General features: G+C 42.3%; 2 protein-coding genes across 4 annotated transcripts in view; one reads left to right on the top strand and one right to left on the bottom strand.

Moving 5' to 3' along the window:
• Positions 1-2,162, top strand: part of LSP1 (lymphocyte specific protein 1) — a 115,131-nt gene extending 112,969 nt beyond the window's left edge. For all 3 annotated transcript variants that reach the window (XM_060261203.1, XM_060261202.1, XM_060261204.1), the window contains exon 11: positions 1,122-2,162. The gene's annotated coding sequence lies outside the window, so the exon portion shown is untranslated. The remainder of the gene's footprint in view (positions 1-1,121) is intronic.
• The window catches only part of PRR33 (proline rich 33), a 28,556-nt gene extending 7,613 nt beyond the window's left edge, over positions 1-20,943 (bottom strand). The window contains exon 1 of the mRNA XM_060261201.1: positions 20,700-20,943. The gene's annotated coding sequence lies outside the window, so the exon portion shown is untranslated. The remainder of the gene's footprint in view (positions 1-20,699) is intronic.
• Positions 20,944-21,248: the final 305 nt, after the last annotated feature.

Genomic DNA, 21,248 nt, shown 5'->3' with positions numbered 1-21,248 from the left:
ACTTGCTGTATCCAAAGACCAGGCGCCACTAACAGCTGTGTGAGCAGAAAATAGCTGTTCTGAGGTTCCACCTGTGTGCTGCTTGTTCAGCAGTGGGTAGCAAGAGGCAAGAATAGAATTAGTGATAAAGAGCAGGGCGCACCCAACAGGAACTCTCAGCCATAACATGGGTGACTTGGCTTCGCTGTGCTCCCAACTCAGAGAACTAAGGCTAGTGCCTTACACATGCAAAATGACAGAGATATGGCTGTGGAATATAGGACTGGATTTCATTTTTCCTCTTAATTTTCCTGTCTGGATCTGTACTTTGGGGAAGGGGAAACATGTGAAGTTCTGATGGGAACTTGCCTGTCTTCAGGAAGTAAAACTTGATTTCAAAGGCACCCTCCTGGATACAGGGTCCATGGTGTTGTTCTTTGCTTTCCTAACAAAGTTCATGGGAATATTTTATTGCACAAGAAAGCGGAGGGCTCCTACCACATTCATGTATGCATACATGGTTATCCACTCTTATCTGCTTGAATATAAGATATTGGGGGGAAATCTACAGGCTTGTTGCCAAAACCCCCTAATATTGGAGTGCACCAGGAAATGAAGATGTTGTAGGTTAAGTTAACATATCAGTGTTATTTAAGGAACAATAAACACCTAGCTTACACATTGTCAGCAGTGTTCCTGTTAAGCTCAGGAAGGATGGCACCAGAGCAAATTAATTTATGCAGGTCAAATCACTTGCTCACAACTTTAATGCCAGTAGCTCACAAAGTAGAATTTTTGCTCCCAAGACTCCACAGCTTAGAGGGAGCATTGATTATCAGAAGTACAGAATTCAAAAGCAGACAAGTGAAGTGGAAATCTGTCTTGTGCTAATGTAACAGGAATTTCCTGCTTTGAAAGTCTCTTAAACCTCAGTATTTAACTTTGTTTCTATTTTCTCATGACTGATGTTCTGAATGCATTACACTCTTGATTCAGGGTGTTTATACATCTGCACAACTGTCACATTTTTTTTCCATCTGGCAGATGCTTCCTGTGTGCAGAGACTAGACTGGACACCTTGTCTGGCAAATCTTTCTACCTACAAAAGAGATCCTATAACTGTACGTGTTGTGTTCTTACAGCTCGGCTTGATCCTGGTTTGGACACTTGTGGCAATACTTCTGTGCAACCCTGAACCTTCCTCTCCTGATAAGGATCTCAACAAAAGGATGTCTTCCTGTCTCAAATATGCAACCCGCTACAAAACCAGCTGCTAATTTCTTTACAGAGAGAAGCATCACTTCAGAGTTCCAAACTGATTTCTTTTGGACACCCAGCAGCATCAACACAACCAATAAGGCCCCTCTCTAAGTCCTTTGACTTCTGTTTTTGAAAAATCATTTGTTGTATGCTCTTCGATGCCATTCTAGTTTTCTTAGCTTGGTAAAGTGAAAGGTCTGCCTATTTTTTTCATAGTCAAATTTGCAGGATTATTTTGGTAACCCAGGAGGGACATCTACATAGTAGTTACTAATTTGTTAATTTGGGAACAGGAAACTAAAACAAATGTTTGACATGTTAATTTGACCTTAAAGGTCTCATCCTATTCATGTATTTGAATCTACCCACAGTCTTCTCTCTTGGTATCTTCCTCACGATATACTTATCACACCCTTGTCCCTGTGATACATCTCTCATCTTTTCTGTCAGATTAACTGTTTCTGCATGCTTAACTATTTCAGGATATCTCCCCCCCCCCCCACATACACACAAGTGCCTGTCTGAATGACAGTGTGGTGCTAACTACAACTGGTTAATGTAAACAAATCCTGAAGTTTCCCCCTCCTATTCAGACAAATGTTTCACTCTCTAAGGCAAAAGTTTAAGCAGAGTTTCATTGGAACACTGAAATTTCCTTTGGCAGTGTTTATCAGGCTTGACAGTGATAGTTCCATGCTTTACAGAATAAATACATCCCAAATTCCTGCCAGTTAAAACTCTTACTTGCTTGTCCTTCATACAAAAAAAGCAGGAGGCCACCATATCCAGCTTTGAAGCTCTTAATCATAGAAATTTGCTTCCCGAGAGGGTCTCCCCCCCCCCCATTTTCTTTCACCTGTTAGCTTTTTGTGTGACCTGGAATTGTTTTGTAAGCATTTAATAAAAATTCTGAGGAATGTAAATGCTTGGCTCCAGTATTGTTACTTGACCCTAAAGTCTCCAGCAATGCTCTTATAATCTCAACTGTGGAAAGAACTATTTTAAAAAATGAAGGTATGTTCCAAATTCCTATTGAATAGCGAAGGGCAAAGAAGAGAGTCAGTACCAATAATTGTCCTGGTCTTTTTGTGCCAATTATATTTCTGTGCAAATATTCAATCATGCATATACTGAACACATTAACAGGGAAATGAGCTGGTGTACAGTGGGGTTGTAGCCAAGGCCTCTGGAGACAGCACAAGCGTTAAGAAAGGTCTATATGAAGCCCTTCATAAATTCACCAAGCATAAATTCACCTTGATCACAGCACCTAAGTGAATCGGGCTCCATGCAGGTATTCTTCTGAAGAGGCAGCACCACTGGCTGCGTTCAATGAATATTTGAGAGGGGATTGTGTATACCACTGAATGTATGCACATAACTGATGGATGCCTGACAAATATTCCAATAAAGGAAGACTGAACTGGGAAGAAGAGTGAGAAAAAACCTGGTTTCTTTCATGGAATTCTTAGGGAGGAAAAGCTTTAGCATATCCTGGTGAAAACTTAAGGTTTTTAGTTTTCAATAACCCTGTTTTAAAAACGAGATAGCGAGGAGAGTAAAAAAAAAAAAAAACGCTTGGAATGGCCATGATCCTGTATTGTGCAACTAGTTTTGCATAAACCAAAGATTGAGCAATTAGCATCCTGTTTCCTACAAGGGCCAACTATCTCTCTTCTCCACCTTTATAGTAACCTCCTCACTATGCTGCCTCTTAGCAATCAGTTGTTTGGATCAACTTGGAGTATAGCAACAGAGGAATCTGCTAAGTGCAGAACTACTTTACACACATGCTACCATATATATTTAAGGAACTGATAGAGACTGTGGCACACAGACAGATATATACCATATATATTTAAGGATCTGATAGGACTTGTAGCAACAGACCTTCTGAATCTTATGAAGTAGTAAGCTGAACTGAACCAACTGGTATGTGTTTTATTCTGGAGATGATCAATTAATTTCCACCTTGTGTACTTCTGCTCTCCTTGTAGCACATCCAGTCATGAAATAGGGTTATGAAAGAACCTGGCTCAGTGAAGGTAGTTGGCTTTGAAGCGCCTTTCACTCCTATGTAGTTAAATTCCTTATTAGATCATCTTCATACAATTTTTGCTGTCATTCTTGGATTTGTTAGTATGGTTCCATTAAAAGTGTCATGGCTTTGTACTGTTCTTTCAACATATCTTCTTGCAAGGAAATGCCACTGATTCACATTAATTCATTAATCAGACTAGCTGACTGTAGCCAGTCCCAACTTTGAGCATACCCATGTAATGTGTTATGCCTTTTTTTTTGGCACATTCAGACTTTCAATATATTCTTAAAAATGAAAATGTGTGAAGAGATCATTTGGATTCTGAGGAGCACAGGCCTATGTTATTTAAAAATGTGGTTTGTAGAACCGAACAAGGCCAAAACTGGCATGATAAGACTTGATTTATGACACATGGTGGTTGCTCTGTAACTAATACACTACCTTATGGAAGAATACTTGGACTGTATACATTACTTTGCTCGATATAGCTTTTCAGTGTTCCATTAACTTTATTATTTAAAAACTGAAACTTTACTTCCCTTTCAAACTTTACTGACTTCATCTTTCAACTATGCAATAAACAGTGTTTCTCTGTAAATATTTCTTCTTTAAAACTCTCTGCTAAAGTAAATGGATAAGATTTTGTAATTCTTTTCCTATATCATTTACTTTTTCAAAGTCATAAACTACTTTTAGCAGGTTATGCCAAATACACAAACATAAATTATCAGACCAGGAAAATAACAGAACTGTACCAAATCAGAGAAAATTATTTAAGGAACCCATTATGTGACTGATTGGCCTATATATCATTGCTGAACCCAGATCAATCCACAATCCCCATTTTGTAATACTTTATATTTTTGAAAACATACTGAAAGAATGCATCCTGCTTTTTATGTTCAGATCAGTTTTTGGGTAGATCTGATTATGTGCAGCCTACTTTTCTACATTCCTATGAGTTAAAAAGCTCTGTACAGTGTTGGGCATACACAGAAGTAAACAAAGTATTACTTGCTCATAGAACTTCTAGACACCCCAAAAATTCAGCACTTTGCACACATACACCTCCCCACACAGCTAGATCCTGTCCATCCCCCATTGATCACTGATCATAGGTAGAAAAGTCCAAAGCGGATGTGATGCCGCCAATGATGGCTTGAGCCCAGACACATATAATATAGAGCAACTGGTGCATAGCCAGTTTGGTGTAATGGTTAGGTGTGCAGACTCCTATCTGGGAGAACTGAATTTGATCTCCCACTCCTCCACTTGCAACTGCTGGAATCACAGAGCTGTCCTTGAAAGGGCACCTTCTTGGAGAGCTCTCTCAGGCCCACCTACCTCACAGGTTGTCTGTTGTGGGGGAAGAAGATAAAGAAGATTGTAAGCTGTTCTGATTCAGAGAAGGGCGGGGTATAAATCTATGTCCTCCTCCTCCTTCCCTTGACATGCATCAGCAATGAGGGGAAAAGGCACACCTGCAATACTTTGCAGCTTTCCAAGTGGATGAGCCTCTCTAGGCCCCTTCCTTCCTCCCACAGTGATGCACCTCCTGCATCCTCCCTTGGCAGGGGACAGTCTGGCTTGGCATGGCTGGGCCATCTCAGTACTCCTGGGTACCCACCCTATCTGACAGAAGCCACTGTGACAGTGTGGGCTCATGATACTCATTGGGGTGGGGGGTTCCCTCCCCCCACTTTGTGCTCAGCCCAGTGTGACTCACAGGCTGCATGGAAGTCACTGGTCCCAGCAGTGCTCTCAGGCTGCATGGCCACTGCCACTGGGCCCAAGCAAGGCTTCCTTGTCCTGCTGTTGACCTTTTGAGGTACCGTAAGTGCATCCTCTTATGCTTTCACAGAGAATGCTATTTTATCTTTCAGGGGATGTAAATCCTCTGTGTATTTTAAAAAAAAAATAAATCAGATTTTTCTGCAAACCTGGGAAATGCTCCAGGTTTGCTGAAAAATGTATTTAACTTCTGTGTGGCCCAAATCCAAGTGGGTAGCCGTGTTGATTTGAAGCATTAGAACATAGTAGGAGTCAAGTAGCACCTTTAAGACCAACAAAGTTTTATTCAGATGTAAGTTTTTGTATGCATGCATTCTTCTTCAGATGAGGGGATGGGGTACAGTGTGTGGGAAACCAATAAAAGTTAATAAAAGTTGTCTGTTAATTGCTTTTGCTACAAGTCTAGGTAAAACCAAAGGACATGTATTTCCTAGTGATGTTCTTGTCCACCTAATTTACTTTTAAACCTCATTCTATATATTATAAACATCATTCTAGTTTGCCATTAGAAAAAAAAAGAATAATTAAAATATAGTGAAAATGGGCTAAGTATATGTAACGTAGGGTTGCCAATCCCCAGGTGGGGGTAGGGGATCCCCCGGTTTGGAGGCCCTCCCCCGCTTCAGGGTCATCAGAAAGCGGGGGGAGGGGAGGGGAATGTCTGCTGGGAACTCTGTTATTCCCTTTGGAGATTTATTCCCATAGAAAATCACAGAGAATTGATCTGCGGGTATATGGGGCTCTGGGGGGGGGGGCTGTTTTTTTTTTTATTAGAGGCACCAAATTTTCAGCATAGCATCTAGTGCCTCTCCCCAAAATACCCCTCCAAGTTTAAAAAAGATTGGACCAGGGGGTCCAATTCTATGAGCCCCAAAAGAAGGTGCCCCTATCCTTCATTATTTCCTATGGAATGAATTGAAAAGGTGTGCCGTCCCTTTAAATGTGATGGCCAGAACTCCCTTTGGAGTTCAATTATGCTTGTCACAGCCTTGATCTTGGCTCCATCCCCAAAGTCTCCTGGCTCCACCCCCAAAGTCCCCAGATATTTCTTGAATTGGACTTGGCAACCCTAATGTAACGAGATAAACAGCCAATATTCCTTACTTGAGTATGTAAATACAAAAAAATATTATTCTGATACACTATTCTAAAAGAGAAATACATTGGAATACTATGGCTATATAGTTATACTCATGGTGATTCCACACTCACGTTGGTCCGTGGTGGGCTTCCGTTTTGGGGTGGAGCAAGCTGACAATTTCGCACCAGTTGCTCCGCACAGGCATTTTGTGTGGGGCAAACCCGCGATTTGCCTCGCCACATTGTAAACCTGTTTTTTCAGGTTTGCACTGTCGCGGGGCAAATAGGGTTTGCCCCGCGCAAAATGCCGGCGTGGAGCAACTGGTGCGAAATCGCCAGCTTGCTCCGCCCCAAAACGGAAGCCCACCCCGAACTGTGAGTGCAGATTCACCCTCAGTGAGAGTGAGTTTAGCATATATAATAAGATAAAAAAACCCTATCCCTGTTCAGTTCTGGGGAGGTGTGTTTGTTCCAAGTTTCATAATAATTTGCAATTCAGCAATTTCTCTTTCCGTTCTGTTTTCGACATTCCTTTGCAGTAAAACAGCTACTTTAAGTATCATGAGCATTCAATGGGTGACCTCAAAGTAGCTGTTCTACTGAAAAAAAAAAACTTCAAACAATTAACAGGCAGCTTTTATTACCTTTTATTGGTTTCCCACACAAATGCTATACGGACCAAATGGTTTTCAAATTTATTACACTATTTTGCCATCTGATCCTAACTTTGTATCAGTTTACACTCTTAACCCACCAGCTATATATATTTCAGCTCACTGTACCCCATCCCCTCATCTGAAGAAGTTGGCATGCATACAAAAGCTTACATTCTGAATAAAACTTTGTTGGTCTTAAAGCTGTTGCTTGACTCCTACTCTGTTCTAGTGTATCGATAATTAAGGGGTCTTGGGGGGGTTCAACCACTATGTGGCATGCCCAGCTTGGGGGCTGTTTGGTGGGCTCACCACCAACTGGCAAACAGAACCACCCAGCAGTTGCCCTCATGGTAACCACAAAATTGCCACTCCTTAGTTTATTCCCCAGCAGGCAAGCACGGGGAGTGGCTTATTGGGCAGCAGGTAGGTAACAATACTTGCAGCTGTCCCCATGCTGTGTCAATGCTCCTTGGGCTGTAATCAATAAAAGCTGTGGCCTTTTCATTCCATAAAATTGTTGTCTGTGTGTTCTTGTCCATATGTCCTCCCCCTAATAAGTCTTAGGCCTGCAATAGCTTACTTGTTTTCTTTAACAGAAGGTTTTGTGTTGGTAAAATCAGCTAGGAAACAGCAGAGATAGGACATAGGAAGTATTTGTTTTTCTCATCAATATTATTCTCCAGGGTCAATTTCTTACAACTATTTCAGGACATGCGTGTTAGAAAGTTATGTAAAACTGAGCTTGTGGCTTTTAAAAAAACACACATATGGGTTGAGAATTGTTACTGAATTGGTTTCAATTAGTTGAGTTTTCCAGCTTTAAAATATCAGATATTTTAAAGCTGAAACTGTGAGTCACCTTGAGTCATAGTTTGAAAAAGGTGGCCTATAAATGTGGGAAAGGCCTGCATCCTGACTTCCAATGAAGACAGAGGCAGCATACCACGTGTCCCACCACAAGATGGATACTTCAGATGTAATGGATCCAGCTTGTTACATCAGGATAGCAGATTAATGGTGACAGGCTGGAAGCCAAATATGGGCAATACATGTATGCAACCAGCTTGGCATGCGCTGAATTGGAAGTCAATTTTTCATCACAACTGCTGAATGCCAACATGACTCTATGACCTGGCCCACTGTTTCTCGGTCTAGTATAAATTCAAAGCACTGCCTCTTGTTGTTAGAGGTTACTTGATTTCTCATTCTTGTATTCTTTAGCTCTATGTTAAGAAAACAAAATAGATTATACTAATTCTCCTAGAACATAAGAGAAGCCATGTTGGATAAGGCCAATGGCCCATCCAGTCCAACACTCTGTGTCACACAGCAGCCAAAAAACTAGGTGCCATTAGGAGGTCCACCAGTGGGGCCAGGTGTATTCATGTTTGCTAGAAACAGCACACAGAAACCTCCAGAGCATCCCAAACATGATGATTAAATATTCACATACATGGTAAGAGCTTTTGGCCTCTTCTGACCTAGTCTGCCTGCTATAAAGCTCTGTATCCTAATACCAGTCCCTTAGCTGTCCTGTCTGTCCAGTTATTCTCTGGCAGGTGAAATATGGATCTAAAAATAAGACACAGTTGAGGAACACCAAGCTCTACAGGCCAAGAACTTACATAGGGCAGGTTGCTGTATCTCTAATAATTGCGTTAGAGTCACCAAGCTGGACAAGTTTAGTTGGTGCCCTTTATGCAGGTAATGGGAGAAATAACAAAAAAGAATGTCAAGCTAGAACATATAAACTGCCAGATCATTGGTCTATGTATTCCAGCAGTGTCTGTTTTGCATGGATGCAGCTCTTCAGTATCTCCAGAACCAGACAAAGAAAGGTCTTTCTCAGCATCTGAGATTTTTAATGGCTATACCAGGACCTTCTATATGATATTTGGGACCTTCTATACGGTAGGCATGTGCTGTATCAGGTTTGCCCATTACAAAGTGCTTGAGAGAAGGGCTGTGGCTCAGTGGAAGAGCTTCTGCTTTGCATGTAAAAGGTTCCAGGCTCAATCCCTGGCACCTTCGATTCATAGGACCAGACAGCCAGAGATGTGAAAGAACTCTGAGACCCTAAAGAGCCACTGCCAGTTTGAACAGACAGTGCTGACCTTGATGGACTGATGATCTGATTCAGTATTAGGTAGCTTTGTGTCCATCCCAAAGTTTGGAACACTTTTTTAAAAAAATTAGTTTTGGGTCTAGCATTGCGCTTTATTTCAGATTTATTTGATGTATGTGCCGCATAATGGAATTATGAAGCTTGTTGAAGCTCTTATTGTGAAACAGGGAATTTAGTACAACCCTGTCGCGTTGCTTTTGTGCCTCGCTGCGCAGGACTTTTCCACTAAGTTGTTGTGAAGAAGATTTGGAGCTTTAGACTCTGTTGAAAATTACTCCTCTGCCAGAACCCGGACTTCTGCATCGTATTTATGGATGCTTTTTTGCCTTTTTGAAATTGTGGTGTGGGTGTGGCTTTCATAAATTGTGATTAGTTTCACTTCATGCTGTTTTTTGTCTGTAATATATTCATTCTTTTTTTAAGCTTTTGCTGTTTTGAGGCTGGTTACTCACAGAGGTTCTTACCTTTTTCCTGCTCCATTTTTCCGCATTTCTCTTGTTGGTTGCCTTAATCTCTAGGTGAGGACAGAATCAAACAAGGGGAGAGTCACGGAGAGGTTGAAAACAAGAAAATACCATGACGTAATAATGAAACCACTAATAACAATATGTACATTTTGAAAACTGTTGCATGAAATTCTTACCCTATGTTTAATTACTAGATATATAATGTGTTGATATCAATTTATTCAGAGCTGATAAATTTTGTAAAATTTTGAATATATTGCTATTAGTGGTTTCGTTATTACGTCACAGCATTTTCTTGTTTTCAATCTCGAGGTGAGGGCTGGAGATCACTCAGAATTACAACCGCTCTCCAGATGGCAGGGGTCAGCCCGCCAGAGAAAATGGAAACAAAGTTTATCGAAGAACAAAGTAACACATACACTTTATATGTGCTATATAAGGCAATACAATGTTAACAATATAAATTCACCTTGTAATATTCAAACACAATCAGACATAAATCACAATAGCCAGATTTCCAGGACTCTGTTTAAGCAATGTCTCTTTGAATTCACAAGCTGCAAAGCTCTTTACTGCAGCTATATCCCACTTCAATATAAACTGTTCAAAGTCCGCAAAAGTAACATGCAGATGTTCCAGAGCTGTGTATTTAGGGAAAATTTCACAGAAGACCAAAACTGAGAAAAAAAAGAGAACTTGTCCTTTCTGGAATGTCAAGATAGTTTTGATGTCCTTCATCTGCTCAATCCCTCATAAGAAAACAACCATTCCAAATGGAGCCACAGAGTACACTTCTCTTGCATGGATCAACACACATTCTTCATGGTCTCTGCACATGGCTTTTCAAGAGCTGTTATATTGTTAACAATGTTATATTGAGGGGTGGAATTCTAGCAGGAGATGCTTTGCATATTAGGCCACCCCGCTGATGTAGCCAATCCTCCAAGAACTTACAGGGCTCTTATTCCAGGGTCTACTGTAAGCTCTTGGAGGATTGGCTACATCAGGGGTGTGTGGCCTAATATGCAAAGGAGCTCCTGCTAGAATTCCACCTCTGGTTATTTTGTTAACATTGTATTGCCTTATATAGTACATATAAAGTGTATATGTTAACACCGTTATTCAGTGAACTTTGTTTCCATTATCATTTACACTGAAGCCTGTCAGAGTTCACCACCCCTGGAGAAAATGGCTGTTTTGCAGGGTAGACTCTGTCTCATTATACCCTGCTGAGGATGCTTCCTTCCTGCTTTGGCACCCACTGAGGAGGAAGACTACTTTTCCTAGGTAGAGGCTGCAGGGAGGGTGGAGGAGATGGAAAGCTGAAGTCAGATCTTTCCCCTACTGAAAATCGCTACCTTGAAGCACGTACTCTATGGTATACCATAACACAACCATGCCAAGCCAAAAAAACACAAGCTGATCACACCACAAGCACATGCTTATACTAAACACCGAAAGACTGAATATGACAGGAAAAGGTGGCAACAATGCACTGCAAACAAAAGGAATGATCAGCTTCAGTGTCTGTGTGACTTTAGTCATGCCCCTTCAACCCCATAATTATTCTTCCTTCTCTCCATTCTGGGCCTATTTCAGGGCTTTGAGTCACCACAGCCATGGGGACATACACACACACACTCATGTGGGGGACAGCAGGAAGCTGGCATCTGTTTCAACTGCAGGGCAGATGGGAAGAGTCTGAGAGTGTATGGGGAGGTGAGTGAATGCCAAAGGTTGGGGGTGGGAGGAAGACAGCAAGGGTGGAAGGTGAGTGAATGTCATGGGTGGGGGAAGTGCCAAGGGTGCAGGGGTAGTCGAGAGGAAGAGGTGGTGATAGTGGGTGTTAGTTGGAAAGGGAGTAAGAAGTTGGGGGCACTTGCCCAGAGCCATTTTCTAAAGCCCACTGCATTTTTCCCCACAACGCGTCTTATTCCTAGTATATCAATAATGCCCCTTTGTGCAGAATTCCACCAGGTTCCATTAACCCCCCTGCACTAGTTTGAAACAGTTTTCTTTATACAACCTGCAAATCTGTCTCAGACTCTGATTATTTCTTGAATTCACAGATACTTTCTGTAAGACGATGAATAACTGGAATGAAGGTTTGAGCAAGATTATGGTCAACTAATCTGGATGATATTATAGATATGATGCAAGAAATATGGATAATATAAAATATGAAATGTTTGCATTGCAAACTCACACCCTGAACAGCTCAGCCAATGCTGTCATTCTCCTTTTCCCAAAGAATAGAGGGAAGAGGACCTCTGATAGGTCCTCCTTTAATGCATACCTGTACCAATAATCATGTCACATTTCACTGTCCTTTTCTCTTGTGCTGTCTTGAAACCTTTTTATACTTACGTGCTTCCTTCTCCTGGAACAAGCAAACCTGGAAGATATATTCTGATCAATACTCCCTCTAAGCAATGGAGTCTTGTGAGCAAACATTCTACTTTGTGAGCTACTGGCATTAAAGCTGTGAGTACTGCATAAATAAGCTTGCTCTGGGGCCATTTTTCCTGAGCCAAGACAAAAATGTGTGAGCCGAAGGCAAAAAAATTGTGAGCTGACTCACACTAACTTAGAAGGAACAGAGATTCTGATATCTCTAATAAATAATGAATTTGCTTGTGGAGCCATGCCCAACTCCATACTTTTGATGCAACGTACTGACAAGGGAGGGATTCCCCAGCACTTAAAAAAAAATGCATATAGCATCTCTGAGATGCCATATTCCAGCCAGGGTGATGGTGCTGGGCTGGGATGAGATTAACTCTTTTCCCCTGTACTATTTTCCTGACCTCAACTGTCCCTCTCCCCTGGAGGTGATACTTGCCCTTTTAGAGGAAACAGACAAGCTTCATACAAGCATCCAGACTAGAAAAACAGCATTGGGAGGAGGGAACAACCTGGTCCTGATCCAAACAACAGCCTTTGTGGCTGCTATTTATGTGCACACATGCATGCGCGCACATACACAAGTATGTTTGAGAACAGATCCAGGCAGAAAGATGTGTTGGTCTGAAGCAGTAGAACAAAGTTTGAGACCTTTAAGATCAACAAAGTTTTATTCAAGTTATGAGCTTTCATGTGCACACACACTGGAGAACAGTCATGGCTCTTCCAGTGTCTTGTCTGGTTTGGTCCTAAGTGAACTCAATTGAAATGCTGTAAATCAGAGCAAAAAGTCAGAGTTCCTAATAAAAGTAGGACAATGACCAGACAATGAAACTATATACATTTGGGATCCAGACAAACTGTGCAAAAGTTTAAATCTTTTAAAAGAAATAAGATTTTGCATGGGGAAAAAAGCTCCTAAGGATATAAAATGCAAGCACAAATTCATCATGGGGTCCAGAGCAGATGGTATTAGTAGGTTAAGTGAAACAACTACTGTGGACAGACCTTTAGATTAAACAGCATCTGCAGTTTAAACCCACATAATAAAAGACAGAGTTTTACTATGCTCCCAATCTGTACTCAGAGGGATTGCACTTCAGGAAGGGTTGTACCATGTGATTTAGTTCAGATGTAAAACACTACTAAAAATTAGTGTGTGCCATAATAGGACACCTATGGGATAAATACTGTTTCCTTGAAAGATTAATAAAGTTTGGTCATGTAGCCTTAAAGACAAAAGAATATTTTATCCCATTATAGGCATGACACAACTGTAACTCATGCATTTTTTTGGCTTACATTAATTCTGGGCCTAGTGATTCCTGCTATTAAAGGCAAAGCACACAGAGTTGGTGTAGCTATAGAACTGAGGATCAAAAGTGATTAAGAGACTGGAAGTGAGCTGTGGAACTGCACAGTCCCTTTTGGTTTACTTGCCACTTTAACCATGATTATGCAAAGCAACAACACTGATGTTAATTATGGTTAATGCTAATCTATTTTAATCAGGATGTAAAATGAGGGTATGAAGTTGGTTGGCAGCTCCTGATTAAGAAGGAGCTCATTTAGTGTAGCAGTTAATGCTACTTAAAGCCAGCAGAGTAAGAGCTGCTTACTCCATAGAAGGGAAAAACAGGTGACAAGAGCCGAAGCACATGTCCTGACACCTAGTCCTGCATTTAAGAGATTCCACGTGTTAAGTCTGCACTGGCCTATAGTTTCAGAGCAAGAGAGTTTCAGTGGATAGAAGGAAGAGTCACAGTAACATTCCACAGTACTTTTAGATGCATTCAAGATTAGATTGCAAAGTGTTATGTTATGGTTACCTTTAATACACCATCATAACTATTAAAGCTTTCTTATGAGCAGAGATCAGACACTCAGTTTTTTTAAAGCAATAGGAACCTCAATGCTCTGCAGTTTTGGCATGCATAGCACCTCTTCCAACTTTCAAAAGGTAACTATAGGCATAAACTTTAAAACATTTCCTTATACCAGGGGTAGGGAACCTTTTTTCTGCCAAGAGCCATATGGATATTATCAAATCAAGGGCCATATGGATATTTACCAAATCAAAAGATAGAGGACTATAATATGATGGAAGGATTAAAGATAGTGGCTAAACGCAAAAACTGTGTCATAATTGGTGATTTTAATTACCCGCAGGTTGATTGGGTCACTATGTGTTCTGGTCAGGAGAAAGAGATTGAGTTTCTAGATGCTCTCAATGACTGTGCTATGGAGTAGATGGTCACAGAACCTACCAGGGGTGGGACGATCCTGGATTTGGTCCTAAGTAATGCCCAAGACCTGACGAGAGATGCAAAAGTGATTGCACCACTAGGGAGCAGTGAGCATAACATTATTGATTTCACCATTTGTATAAATAGGGAGTTGCCCCAAAAGACCAGCACAACCACTTTTAACTTTAAAGGGGGTAAATTCTCTGAGATGAGGAGGCATGTGAAGGGGCAACTGAAAGGAAAGGTAAATACAGTCAAAACCCTTGGGGAAGCTTGGAGTGGGAGTCAATGTGGCAGATGAGGTTCAATGTGACCAAGTGCAAAGTAATGCACATTGGGGCCAAGAATCCCAGCTACAAATACAAGTTGATGGGGTGTGAACTGGCAGAGACTGACCAAGGGAGAGATCTTGGAATGATGGTAGATAACTCACTGAAAATGTCAAGACAGTGTGCGATTGCAATAAAAAAGGCCAACGCCAATCTGGGAATTATTAGGAAGGGAATTGAAAACAAATCAGCCAGTATCATAATGCCCCTGTATAAATCAATGGTGCAGTCTCATTTGGAATACTGTGTACAATTCTGGTCACCGCACCTCAAAAAGGATATTATAGCATTGGAAAAAGTGCAGAAAAGGGCAACTAGAATGATTAAAGGTTTGGAACACTTTCCCTATGAAGAAAGGTTAAGACGCTTGGGGCTCTTTAGCTTGGAGAAACGTTGACTGTGGGGTGACATGATAGAGTTTTACAAGATTATGCATGGGATGGAGAAAGTAGAGAAAGAAGTACTTTTCTCCCTTTCTCACAATACAAGAACACATGGGCATTCAATGAAATTGCTGAGCAGTCAGGTTAGAATGAATACAAGGAAGTACTTCTTCACCCAAAGGGTGATTAACATGTGGAATTCACTGTCACAGGAGGTTGCGGCGGCTACAAGCATAGCCAGCTTCAAGAGGTGATTGGATAAACATATGGAGCAGAATTCCATCAGTGGCTATTAGCCACAGTGTATTGTTGGAACTGTCTGGGGCAGTGATGCTCTGTATTCTTTGTGCTTGCGGGGGGAGGGGGGGAAAAGTGGAAGGGCTTCTAGCCCCAATTGTGAACTTCCTGATGGCACTTGGGTTTGGATTTTTTTGGCCACTGTGTGACACAGCGTATTGGACTGGATTGGCCATTGGCCTAATCCAACATGGCTCCTTTTATGTTCTTATAACATCATTCGCGGGCCATACAAAATTACCAACTTAAAAAACAGTGCTCCACCAAAAGAGAACGATTCAGGGTGACAAAATTAATGCAAATAATTGTTTTTCTATTTGAAGTCACATGGGCAGAGCCTAATCCGGCGCACAAACCCCCAGCCCACCGCCCTAGTCAAATGCATAGGTCCCATCAGGAACTCATTAACAAATGCATCAGGAACCCATCAGGAACTCATTAACATATTAGACCACATCCCCTAATATTAGCATATTAGTTCACACACATTAGCATATTTTGCCAGACCATCTGGGATAATCAAGTGCAACTTGAACTGGTAGTAGCTGGTTCCCATCCCCCACCCCTGCCACCCCTCCCTTCTTGCAGAAACTGCACCTGCTCCCAGCAGACCTTTAAAGGCACCCACATACCCCAGCAGTTCTTCACAATGCCCACTACACAGGCTCCACAGAGAAAGAGAGAGAGAGGGAGGGAAGAAGGAAGGAAGGAAGGAAGGAAGGAAGGAAGGAAGGAAGGAAGGAAGGAAGGAAGGAAGGAAGGAAGGAAGGAAGGAAGGAAGGGAGGGAGGGAGGGAAATGAAATGGAGAGAAGAAAGGGTAATAAAGAAAAATAAAGAAATGGGGAGAAGAAAGGGAAATAAATGGAAATAAAGAAATGGGGAGAAGAAAATAAAGGGAAATTAAATGGGAGGAAGAAGGGAATAAAAGTAAATAAGGGGGGAAGAAATGGAAAGAAAGGGGAGAAGAAAGGAAAATAAAGAAATGAGGGAAGAAATGGAAAGAAAGAAATGGGGGGGGGGGGGATGAAAAGAAAGGGAAATACAGAAATGAGGGGAAAACTTACCTGAACTGTGACAGTAACTTTTCCAGGCCCCACAGCAATCCTGGCTGGCCAGCAAGGCCCCAGGGAGGCTGCTGCACAGTGTAGCTGGGCCCTGTGATTCCTGCCGGGACCCGGGGAGGCCGCTGCACAGTGCGGCTGGGCCTCACGATCCTTGCTGGCCAGCCAGGCCCCAGGGAGGCTGCCACGTGGCTCAGCTTGGTCCAGCAATCCCCAAGGGCCACACCAAGTGATTTTTAGGGCTGTAAATGTCCCTCGGGATGGACATTCCTCAGCCTTATACAATTTCAGGCCCTGTCTTTAGCTATTGCGGAAGTCACCTCTGTGCGCTTCATGATGCTCCATTAATTTTCTCTGCAATAACCTCAGTTATTATGAGTTGGTCATTATAGCCAGAAGGAGCCCATGCCACTTGGTATGCTGCTATCCAGGCAAGTTGTTGCCAAAGACCATCTTGTCTGCCTAGCCAGGGTGAGCTGCACAGCAGTGGCCAACTTGCCCCCCAGGCCAACCAGCCCAGTAATGGTACTGCAGCCAAGCTGCATCCTGCACAACGCAAGTAACTTTCCTGGGGCAGACTTCCCTCCATCAAGAGGCCAAGGGAAGGTGTAGGGCCTCCCAAGCCCACCCTTCCTGTCCTGCATTTGTTTCTGAAGCAAATTTAAAAAACCTCTGAAGAATATTTACTGTTTCAATATATTAAGTTATAACTGCTGTACCAGGGCTGCCATTCAAATACATTCAATAACATTTTCTGTTTGGTAGGCATAAAAAAACCCCAAGAAGGAATCAACTGAGCATCAGTCTAGGTTTGGTTACAGACATATGTGACATAATTGTCCTCCATCATGTTATCTTACTGAAGTTTATGGCAAACCCAAAAAACGACAGTGCGCAAAGTGGCAGAGTGTGCACATGATACCTTAGTGCAAGGGTGTCAGGCCCCCAGAGGGCTCCTATCAGGCCCACAAGCAGCTCTGCTTCCTTTTCATTCTCTCTTGCTTCCTTCTGCATCAGTTTGCTTTGTCAGACGCTACAAAGCCTCTATTTTCTCATTTGGTTGAGGCTCCTCAAGATGAACACATAGCCCTCAGTCTGTGTCATGGTGCCCTCACATGTTCTTGACCAGCACATGAAGCAGTTTATGTACAAAAGCTCACAATGCCCAGCCATTTAATATTTTAATCTGGATCTCAGGCTTAAAGCATTGACCATGAGATTTCTGTACTGAATGTATGTCAGGGAATCAAAAGTAGGCTTGCAACTTACAGATACACACCTGAACAACACCTGAACAGCATACTCAAGATTGTTATAGCTCAGACATTGTCTCCAGATGCAATAATTCAGAGCAAGAGGTGTCAGTTATCAGAGACTATTAAATAAACAAAATATTGAAGAAGAAGATATTGGATTTATATCCCGCCCTCCACTCCGAAGAGTCTCAGAGCGGCTCACAATCTCCTTTACCTTCCTCCCCCACAACAAACACCCTGTGAGGTGGGTGGGGCTGGAGAGGGCTCTCACAGCAGCTGCCCTTTCAAGGACAACCTCTGCCAGAGCTATGGCAGACCCAAGGCCATTCCAGCAGGTGCAAGTGAAGGAGTGGGGAATCAAACCTGGATCTCCCAGATAAGAGACTGCACACTTAACCACTACACCAAACTGGTTCTCCCAGATAAGAGTCCGCACACTTAACCACTACACCAAACATTGCAAGAATGCTAATGTTTTGAGCATGTTATTTTAAGTTTTAAAAAAATCTTTAATTGTGTTTGTCTGAGTCCTTTATAAAATGTATATCTCTGCTGCATAACATTACATTTTATGACACATGTGGCCTGGCCTGAAAAGGTCTCATTTATGTCAAATCTGGTCATCATAACGAATTTGACACTCCTGCCTTAGTGTCCAACCACGATTCAACATAGATATGCACTACCTTCAAGATGTATCTGATTTCACTCCAAAATTTAAATTATGCAGAGATGCTATGCAGCCTGAAAAATGGTAACTTCTGTTCATACTAGCAGATTTTACTAAAAGTATTCTCCAAAAGGCAAAATAAATATTTACCAGGGGCAGGTATTAGTATACTGGGGCACTCGCTTGTAAAAGATCATTGTACAGAACTAGTTCGTTGGCCAGATATGTAGGTGCTCGACTCTTAAGGAATAACCATGTGTGGTCCGGGAGAGAAGAAGGCTCGGAAGTACAGGAAGAGGCGGAAGGAGAAGAAGAAGCAGAAGACATCTATCATGTTCCTAATCAGAAACATGTGGAATCCGAGAGACAGTGCCATTCTTTTCACCATATGGGCATAAGCTGCAGGTGACATGGCTGAATGCCTACTATTGTAACTTAATGTTTGGGCTGCATTTAGATGTCAAGCTAAGCCAATGTTAAGCTGATACTGTGAACAAACTTGGCTTGTTTCCAGGGCTACACACACCTTGCTTGGGCCTCCTTTCCTCCCCTTTTCACTTTCAGAAATCCCAGTTTTAAACAAATTTTGATTGCTTGCAGAGTGCAAATGAAGACACCAGCATGATCCTCCGCCAGTCAGAATCCTAAGTTCCCAACCATGCTTTAATTCAGGATCCCCATTTGCAAGAGAAAAACCAAAAAGAAACACCTGCATTCATATGTAACTGAAGTATGTTTTAAGGGAGGACTCCATCTCACTCTGTGCTTAAAGGGAGGGCAGAGGAGGCAGGAACAATGCCCACATGAAGGATAAGCGACAAACTGAGTTCATGCACGATGCCCACTTAAAGCATGACATCTGAACATAACCTATACAAATAGCTAAAATCAAATCACATAGAACAAATAGGGTAGATCTTCTGTGACTTGATGAGCAGAGAAAAAATATACACACTTGTATGGCCACCTTAGCAGATGCAGGCAGCTAAGAGCTCTGCCTTTCAGAAACTGCGGCCCATGGTTTACCTAATATAGAATCTGAAAAGACATTAAGATTTCCACATACATTGCCTTTCCATTTAAAAAAGAGCAAGTGTCTAGTCCTCAGGGTTGCAGAGAAATTTTTGAAAAGACCCAAAAGGATCACAGCCAGGGGAAATAGCAGACTTATCAGGGAGTAAGCCCTACTGAGCTCAGTGGGACCTACTGTAATTCTGAGCAGGTATGCTTAAGGCTGTGCTGCGCAACAAGGGCTACATTCACATGGTGAGAGTTCTCCACTGTGCATTGCTATATGCAATTTTCTACGCACATTCTTCCATTACCTACTATTTCCCCTGTATATTTTGCCCTACAGTACCACCAGAGGGCTTTAAAAACAACAACAACAGTAATTGCTGTATAAAAAAACAACAACTCAAAAAGCCCTCTGATGGCAGGGTGAGGGAAATGCGAGATTCAAGGGTCTGATAGAAGGGCAACAGTGCCAGTGTGGCTGGGACCTCTGAAAATGCATGCCTTCCTATCCAGACAGCATTGTCACATGTTTGGACTGTATTCTTTCCAAATAATGCCGTAGTAAAGCAGGTTTGAGAATGTGAAAGAATGTGCTGAGGACAGGAAAATTGGGAAAGTGGACCGTTAGAGGACAACATCATTGGGAGTGCTCCACAAACACACACTCCAGTCTGAAAGCAAGTGGAGATAACTGTCCCTGAAGCAGCCAAGAAATGTTCATCAAACGACTCTAAATATCCAACAGAAGCCATCAACAGCTGAAATAAAACCAAACATTTCTGATCCAGAACCTTCTGGTGTGAACTGTGGTGGGAAAAGTTGCACCTAAAGCTTATGAGATGAAGGCCACCCATTTTGGCAGGCAACGGCATATTTGAGTAAACAAGCTGCAACAGCTATTCTTTTTATTATGCTTTTAAAAGCGTTTTAAGTGTTATTTCCCCTGGTTTTTAAAAACCTCTACAGCCCAAACAGGAGACCAGCTGATCTGTCTGGGAATGGCTGGGTGTGAGTTTCTCCTGTACTCACCTCTGCCAATGCACAGACCTCACTGCTCCAGCCCTTTCTTGTACTGTACAGAGCTGCTGCCATCTCAGCACGCAAGGCTGTCTATTACTGACAGCAGAGTCAATGTGACTGGGGAATATTTTTTCTTTCTTTCAACCACCGCGAATCAGAGTGTGCAACTTAAATTTAAAAAGCAACAAAGTACACTAGAGGCTTATTCATGCTTTTGATTTCCTTCTGAGCGAAAGTAGCTTTGGAAATTGCCAGTTCAAGGAATTTTAGAGACCAGGAAGTGCGGACCATGCGTCGCAAATGTATTCCCACGCGCAAAGGAGAATGTATCACAGAAAACTGCAGATTTGCTCTTAAATAACGCCTCAATAACACAGTATTGCAAACCAAATCTAAGCAGTAAATAGGTTCTTTCCAGGATCACACACACCGACATATACCATTGGAAATGGATAAACTTTTTTAAAAAACGTTTTCTTTCCTCTCCAATCAAGCTAGTTATTAGCAATTAAAGTCTGGTTTCTTGTATGTTCGCTTATCCTAAAAGGGAAGGCTACAGCTAGAGACGCGCTATACAGAAAAATAGAGGGGGTGGAAGGGGGCTTTTGCTTAGTTACCTGGCGAATGCTGCTGGATGGTTAAAGGCTGCAGCTTGCTGCTCCCAGCTCCGCGTTTTTAAAACCCTGTCGGTGCATCCTTGCCTGGACTCTTCCCTTCCTGGGAGGGGGGGGGGGGAGACAGCTTCCTGCCCAAAATAAAACATGCCCCACAGCTCCTGCTGCAAGGCCTCTGTTCTCACAGGCTGCTTGCGCACAGGTGTCGACCCCTCTGGATGGCATGGGGTTACGCTGCAAAGAATCCCTGCCAAAGAGATCTTGGGGGAGAGGAGGGGTAGGGGAACAAACTGCGAAAGAGTAGGCAACCTGGAAGTAGGTTTTAGTGCAGTGAAACGAAGTTGTATCTCAATGGCCGTTCTCTTGGTAGCGATGGCCCCCTAGGGGCAGAGAAACGCCACTGCATTAGTGTCCCAACTCCTGTCCTCGAAAACGCTTGCTGAAATTATTATAATCATCAAAATTAAAAGTTATGTTCAATTCTTTAGTCTTTAAGACACCCCCAAACTCCTGCTTATTTGCTGCGGCAGATTAACGTGGCCACTCTGCTGT

The sequence above is a fragment of the Heteronotia binoei genome, chromosome 21, assembly GCF_032191835.1.
Source record: "Heteronotia binoei isolate CCM8104 ecotype False Entrance Well chromosome 21, APGP_CSIRO_Hbin_v1, whole genome shotgun sequence".
Lineage (NCBI taxonomy): Eukaryota > Metazoa > Chordata > Lepidosauria > Squamata > Gekkonidae > Heteronotia > Heteronotia binoei.
The sequence above is the reverse complement of the archived record's forward strand: the minus strand, read 5'-3'. Positions and strand labels throughout refer to the sequence as shown.